This window comes from Triticum urartu, chromosome 2A (assembly GCF_056163025.1).
Source record: "Triticum urartu cultivar PI428250 chromosome 2A, HENAU_Tu73, whole genome shotgun sequence".
Lineage (NCBI taxonomy): Eukaryota > Viridiplantae > Streptophyta > Magnoliopsida > Poales > Poaceae > Triticum > Triticum urartu.
The window spans coordinates 127,186,631-127,195,376 of record NC_141874.1 but is presented as its reverse complement, the minus strand read 5'-3'; positions in this window follow the sequence as shown (position 1 = coordinate 127,195,376).

Genomic DNA, 8,746 nt, shown 5'->3' with positions numbered 1-8,746 from the left:
TTGCCATGCAACGGATGCACTAGAGCTATAAGTGTATGAAATCTCAACAAAAGAAACTAAGTGGGTGTGCATCCAACTTGCTTGCTCACGAAGACCTAGGGCATTTTTAGGAAGCCCATCATTGGAATATACAAGCCAAGTTCTATAATGAAAAATTCCCACTAGTATGTGAAAGTGACAACATAAGAGACTCTCTATCATGAAGATCATGGTGCTATTTTGAAGCACAAGTGTGGAAAAAGGATAGTAGCATTGCCCCTTCTCTGTTTTTCTCTCATTTTTTTATTCGGGCCTTTTATTTTTTTATGGCCTCTTTTTTTTCTTTTTTTCCGTCCGGAGTCTCATCCCGACTTGTGGGGGAATCATAGTCTCCATCATCCTTTCCTCACTGGGACAATGCTATAATGATGATCATCACACTTTTATTTACTTACAACTCAAGAACTGCAACTCGATACTTAGAACAAAACATGACTCTATGTGAATGCCTCCAACGGTGTACCGGGATGTGCAATGAATCAAGAGTGACATGTATGGAAAATTATGAACGGTGGCTTTGCCACAAATACGATGTCAACTACATGATCATGCAAAGCAATATGACAATGATGGAGCGTGTCATAATAAACGGAATGGTGGAAAGTTGCCTAGCAGTATATATCGGAATGGCTATGGAAATGCCATAGTAGGTAGGTATGGTGGCTGTTTTGATGAAGGTAAATGGTGGGTTTATGGTACCGGCGAAAGTTGCGCGTACTAGAGAGGCTAGCAATGGTGGAAGGGTGAGATTGCGTATAATCCATGGACCCAACATTAGTCATAAAGAACTCACATACTTATTGAAAAAATCTATTAGTTATCGAACGGAAGTATTACGCGCATGCTCCTAGGGGGATAGATTGGTAGGAAAAGACCATCGCTCGTCCCCGACCGCCACTCATAAGGAAGACAATCAATAAATAAATCATGCTCCGACTTCATCACATAACGGTTCACCATACGTGCATGCTATGGGAATCACAAACTTTAACACAAGTATCTCTCAAATTTACAACTACTCAACTAGCATGACTCTAATATCACCATCTTCATATCTCAAAACAATCATCAAGTATCAAACTTCTCATAGTATTCAATGCACTTTATATCAAAGTTTTTATTATACCCATCTTGGATGCCTATCATATTAGGACTAATTTCTTGACCAAACAAAACTACCATGCTATTCTAAAAGACTCTCAAAATAATATAAGTGAAGCATGAGAGATTAATAATTTCTATAAAATAAAACCACCACCACGCTCTAAAAAGGTATAAGTGAAGCACTAGAGCAAAATTTATCTAGCTCAAAAGATATAAGTGAAGCACATAGAGTATTCTAATAAATTCTGATTCATGTGTGTCTATCCAAAAGGTGTGTACAGAAAGGATGATTGTGGTAAACTAAAAATCATAGACTTAAATCATAAAAGACGCTCCAAGCAAAACACATATCATGTGGTGAATAAAAATATAGCCTCAAGTAAAGTTACCGATAGACGAAGACGAAAGAGGGGATGCCTTCCGGGGCATCCCCAAGCATAGGCTTTTGGTTGTCCTTGAATTGTACCTTGGGGTTCCTTGGGCATCCCTAGGCTTAGGCTCTTGCCACTCCTTATTCCAAAATCTATCAAATATTTACCCAAAAACTTGAAAACTTCACAACACAAAACTCAACAGGAAATCTCATGAGCTCCGTTAGTATAAGAAAACATACCACCACATTAAGGTGCTGTAATGAACTCATTCTTTATTTATATTGGTGTTAAACCTACTATATTACAACTTCTCTATGGTTCATACCCCCGATACTAGCCATAGATTCATCAAAATAAGCAAACAACACACGAACAACAGAATACGTCAAAAACAGAACAGTCTGTAGTAATCTGTAGGTTTCGAATAATTATATAACTCCAAAAATCCTGAGGAATTAGGAAGTCCTAAATAATTTGTATATTGATGTACTTCAATTGGAGTTGGTATTTTATCGCTCTCTGGTAAAAAATTAAAATTATTCTAGTGAGCGCATACTTTTTGTTTTTTCAGCAAGATCGAACAACAATCATCCAAGAAGATCCTAAAGGCTTTACTTGGCACAAACACTAATTAAAACATAAAAAACACAAACATAACAGTGGATAGATGATTTATTTATTACTAAACAGGAACAAAAAACAAGAAACAAAAATAAAATTGGGTTGCCTCCCAACAAGCGCTATCGTTTGACGCCCCTAGCTAGGCATAAAAACAAGAATAGATCTAGGTATTGTCATCTTTGGTATGCAATCCATAGGTGGATCTCATAATTGATTCAGAAGGAAATTTTATTTTATTTTTAGGAAAGTGTTCCTTGCCTTTCCTTAGTGGAAATTGGAATCTAATATTTCCTTCTTTCATGTCAATAATTGCACCAATCGTTCTAAGGAAAGGTCTACCAAGAATAATAGGACATGTAGGATTGCAATCTATATCATGAACAATGAAATCTACGGGCACATAATTCCTATTTGAAATAATAATAACATCACTAATCCTTCCCATAGGTTTCTTAATGGTGGAATCCGCAAGATGGAAATTTAAAGAACAATCATCAAATTCACGGAAGCCTAGCACATCACACAAAGTTTTTGGAATCGTGGAAACACTAGCCCCCAAATCACATAAAGCATAGCATTTGTGATCTTTAATCTTAATTTTGATAATAGGTTTCCACTCATCATAAAGTTTTCTAGGGATAGAAACTTCTAATTCAAGCTTTTCTAAACTGGATTGCATTAAAGCATCAACGATATGTTTGGTAAAAGCTTTGTTTTGATCATAAGCATGAGGAGAATTTAACATGGATTGCAACAAGGAAATACAATCTATCAAAGAGCAATTATCATAATTAAATTCCTTGAAATCGAAAATAGTGGGTTCATTGCTATGTAAAGTTTTGACCTCTTCAATCCCACCTTTACCAAATTTAGCATCAAGATCTAAAAACTCTGAAGCAATGGGACGCCTTCTAACTAAAGTTGACTCATCTCCTATCCCATCTTTATAAAGATTCATATTGGAAAATAAAGATTTAATAGGAGACACATCAACCACTTTTAGATCTTCATCATTATTATTATGGAAACTATAAGAACACGCTTTCACAAAGCAATCTTTTTTTGGCACGCATCCTAGCGGTTCTTTCTTTGCACTCATCAATGGAAATTCTCATGGCTTTGAGAGACTCATTGATACGTCTCCAACATATCTATAATTTTTGATTGTTCCGTGCTATTATATTATATGTTTTGGATGTTCAATGGGCTTTAATATACCTTTTTATATTATTTTGGGACTAACCTACTAACAAAAGGCCCAGTGCAAATTGTTGTTTTTTTGCCTATTTCAGTGTTTCACAGAAAAGGAATATCAAACGGAATCCAAACGGAATGAAACCTTTGGGAGAGTTATTTTGGGAACAAACATGATCCAGGAGACTTGGAGTGGATGTCAAGAAAGAAGCGATGAGGCCACGAGGCAGGAGGGCGCGCCCCCACCCTTGTGGGCCCCTCGCAGCTCCACCGACGTAATTCTTCCTCCTATATATACCCATATACCCCGAAAACATCCAGGAGCACCACGAAACCCTATTTCTACCGCCGCAACCTTCTGTACCCATGAGATCCCATCTTGGGGCCTTTTCCGGCGCTCCGTCGGAGGGGGAATCGATCACGGAGGGCTTCGACATCAACACCATAGCCTGTCCGATGATGTGTGAGTAGTTTTACCACAGACCTTCGGGTCCATAGTTATTAGCTAGATGGCTTCTTATCTCTCTTTGGATCTCAATACAAAGTTCTCCTTGATTCTCTTGGAGATCTATTCGATGTAATTCTTTTTATGGTGTGTTTGTCGAGATCCGATGAATTGTGGGTTTATGACCAAGATTATCTATGAACAATATTTGATTCTTCTCTGAAATCTTTTATGCATGATTTAAATACCTTTGCAAGTCTCTTCGAATTATCGGTTTGGTTTGGCCTACTAGATTGATCTTTCTTGCAATGGGAGAAGTGCTTAGCTTTGGGTTCAATCTTGCGGTGTCCTTTCCCAGTGATAGCAGGGGTAGCAAGGCACATATTGTATTGTTTCCACCGTGGATAAAAAGATGGGGTTTATATCATACTGCTTGAGTTTATCCCTCTACATCATGTCATCTTGCCTAATGCGTTACTCTGTTATTATGAACTTAATACTCTAGATGCATGCTAGATAGCAGTCGATGTGTGGAGTAATAGTAGTAGATGCAGAATCGTTTTGGTCTACTTGTCGTGGACGCGATGCCTATATACATGATCATGCCTAGATATTCTCATAATTATTCGCTTTTCTATCAATTGCTCGATAGTAATTTGTTCACCCACCGTAGAATTTGCTATCTTGAGAGAAGTCACTAGTGAAACCTATGGCCCCCGGGTCTATATTCCATCATATTCTTTTCATATCTATTTACTATTTTTATCGTTGTTTATTTTGCAATCTTTACTTTCCAATCTATATCACAAAAATACCAAAAATATTTATCTTATTATCTCTATCAGATCTCACTTTCATAAGTGTCCGTGAAGGGATTGCCTACCCCTTTATCGCGTTGGTTGCGAGGTTCTTTTTTGTTTGTGCAGGTACTAGGCGACTTGCGTGTTACCTCCTACTGGATTGATACCTTGGTTCTCAAAAACTGAGGGAAATACTTACGCTACTGTGCTGCATCACCCTTTCCTCTTCAAGGGAAAACCAACACATGCTCAAGAGGTAGCAAGAAGGATTTCTGGCACCGTTGCCGGGGAGGTTGCACCAAGTCAAGTCAAGACTTGATCTCCTAGCATCTAGTCATCTCTTGCGCCGTCTATGCACAAGTCAAGACATACCAAGTACCCATCACAAACTCTTATCCCTCGCATTACATTATTTGCCATTTGCCTCTCATTTTCCTCTACCCCACTTCACCCTTGCCATTTTATTCGCCCTCTTTTCCGTTCGCCTTCTTTCTGTATGTATCTTTGTTTGTGTTTCCATGTGCCTTCTATTTGCTTGCATCTTTGCTTGCTAAAAATCTATTGATATGGATCCACTTAAAGTGTTCTACTTGGATCATCCTCGATCCTTATGCGCTCGTGCTGAAACCCTAACTAGCCTAGTTGATGGGAAATCTTTAGATGAGCATGCTCATTTTGTGCTTCACCTTTGTCTGAAAAAGGGAGACTCTTATGGGATCAAATAAACAGATTGCTGTGTTATGCTTGGAATCTTTGTGAAATTTATGATTTTACTTGTTGCTCTAAGAACCCTAAAAAACACCTCCCCTACCTATGTGAGTTTAATGACAATGAAATCTTGTCTTCTTATGCAAAGGGTGTTTATAGTTACTACGATATCGAACAAATTGAAGAATTTGTTGCTTTTAAGGGTGCTTATGAATTTGCTTTTTTGATTGAATAGTATGATATTACTCTCTACGAATCTGAAATTTTTGACATACTTAAGTATTGCAACAAAAACTATGCTCATAATGTCTATGTCAAAGAATTTATTGAAAGAATGACTGTTGCTTCGGAAGAAAATAATGATATGCATGAATCTATAGATAATTATGATTTCGATGATTTGATTGAAATATCCCTTGATGAACATGATGCTTGCTATTCTTGTGGCCATGATGCCAATATTTATGAAGATGAATTTGCTACAGTTCCTTATGTTAAACATGAGATCGTTGCTATTGCACCCATACTTGATAGTTCCTTCGATGAAAAGCATGATTGCAATGATGTTATTATAAATTCTCTTAATGCCAATTGTGTTAATGATATGCAAAACCTCAAGCTTGGGGATGCTAGTTTTGCTATGACTACTATTTGTTGCAATGATCATGATTGGGGTGATTCTTCTTATGATCTTGAAAATTTATTTAAGCCCCATGATGAATATGATATCGATAACAATGTTTGCAATAATATTTAAAGTGGGTTTGGAAGAGTGTCAACTTTAGATCCCACATATTTGGAGAATGTTCAATCTTATGAAGTTTTTGATAAAAGTGGGTTTGGAGAGGTCATGACTTTAGTTAATGTTAATCCCACTAGTTTGGAAGAGTGTCAACTTTGCATGCATGTGGATCGTCTTGAAAATATGTTTTGTGATAGCTATATTGTTGAATTTGCTTATGATCCTACATGTAATTACTATGAGAGAGGAAAATATGGTTGTAGAAATTTTCATGTTACTAAATTACCTCTTGTTATGTTGAGATTGCTATTGTTTCTTTCCGCTTCCTTGCATATGCTAGTTTTTTCCTTGCCTTGATAATTTCTTTGCCTATAAGATGCCTATGCATAGGAAGTATGTTAGACTTAGATGTGTTTGTCACATGTTTTACGATGCTCTCTTTGTGCTTCAATTCTTGTATTTCTTGTGAGCATCATTGAAATCTCAATGCCTAGCTAGGGGCGTTAAACGATAGCGCTTGTTGGGAGGCAACCCAATTTTATTTTTGTTTCTTGCTTTTTATTCCTATTTAGTAATAAATAAGTCATATAGCTTCTGTTTAGATGTGGTTTTATGTTTTTAATTAGTGTTTGTGCCAAGTATAACCTTTGGGAAGACTTGGGGGAAGTCTTTGCCATCCTGCTGTAAAAAACAGAAACTTTAGCGCTCACGAGATCTGCTGCCATTTTTTTACTGGAGAGTGCGATTAGGTTGATTCTTTTTGAAGATAATTAGTAGAAAAATTACTCACTTCACCCAATTTATTTAATAATTTTTGGGGTTACAGAAGTATTCCAAACCTACAGATTACTACAGACTGTTCTGTCTTTGACAGATTCTGTTTTCGTGTGTTGTTTGCTTATTTTGTTGAATCTATGGCTAGTATCGGGGGGGTATGAACCATAGAGAAGTTGCAATACAGTAGGTTTAACACACATACAAATAAAGAATGAGTTCATTACGGTACCTTGAAGTGGTGGTTTGTGTTCTTATACTAACGGAGCTCATGAGATTTTCTGTTGAGTTTTGTGTTGTGAAGTTTTCAAGTTTTGGGTAAAGATTTTGATGGATTTTGGAATAAGGAGTGGAAAGAGCCTAAGCTTGGGGATTCCCAAGGCACCCCAAGCTAAAATTCAAGGACAACCAAAAGCCTAAGCTTGGGGATTCCCCAGAAGGCATCCCCTCTTTCTTCTTCGTCCATCGGTAACTTTACTTGAGGCTATATTTTTATTCACCACATGATATGTGTTTTGCTTGGAGCGTCTTGTATGATTTGAGTCTTTGCTTTCTAGTTTACCAAAATCATCCTTGAGTTACACACCTTTTGGAGAGACACACATGAATCAAAATTTATTAGAATACTCCATGTGCTTCACTTATATCTTTTGAGCTAGAAAATTTTGCTCTAGTGCTTCACTTATATCCTTTTAGAGCACGGCAGTGGTTTTATTTTATAGAAATTATTGATCTCTCAGGCTTCACTTATATTATTTTGAGAGTCTTATAGAACAGCATGGTAATTTGCTTTGGCTATAAAATTTGTCCTAATATGATAGGCATCCAAGATGGGTATAATAAAAACTATCATAAAAAGTGCACTGAATACTATGAGAAGTTTGATACTTGATGATTGTTTTGAGATATGAAGATGGTGATATTAGAGTCATGCTAGTTGAGTAGTTGTGAATTTGAGAAATACTTTTTCTAAAGTTTGTGATTCCCGTAGCATGCATGTATGGTGAACCGTTATATGATGAAGTCGGAGCATGATTTATTTATTGATTGTCTTCCTTATGAGTGGCGGTTGGGGACGAGCGATGGTCTTTTCCTACCAATCTATCCCCCTAGGAGCATGCACATAGTACTTTGTTTCGATAACTAATAGATTTTTGAATAAGTATGTGTCAGATTTCGGGTTCCGGCAGACCCTTGAGGTTCGAACACTGGGGTGCACGCGGAGATTTCGTCTCCTACCTACCTTCACCCCTCCGCCTTGCTAGGATCTAAACTAAGGAAAGAACAACACAAGAGACACAGGGTTTATACTGGTTCGGGCCACCGTTGTGGTGTAATACCCTACTCCAGTGTGTGGCATGGTGGATTGCCTCTTGGGCTGATGATGATGAACAATACAAGGAAGAACAGCCTCACGAGGGTCTGTTCTTAGCTGGGGCGATGAACTGCTGGGAGGAGCTCATGAAGGAAATATTCCCTAGAGGCAATAATAAAGTTATTATTTATTTCCTTATTTCATGATAAATGTTTATTATTCATGCTAGAATTGTATTAACCGGAAACATAATACATGTGTGAATACATAGACAAACAGAGTGTCACTAGTATTCCTCTACTTGACTAGCTCGTTAATCAAAGATGGTTATGTTTCCTAACCATGAACAATAAAGTTGTTATTTGATTAACGAGGTCACATCATTAGTTTAATGATCTGATTGACATGACCCATTCCATTAGCTTAGCACCCGATCGTTTAGTATGTTGCTATTGCTTTTCTTCATGACTTATACATGTTCCTATGACTATGAGATTATGCAACTCCCGTTTGCCGGAGGAACACTTTGGGTGCTACCAAACGTCACAACGTAACTGGGTGATTATAAAGGAGCATTACAGGTGTCTCCAAAGGTAGATGTTGGGTTGGCGTATTTCGAGATTAGGATTT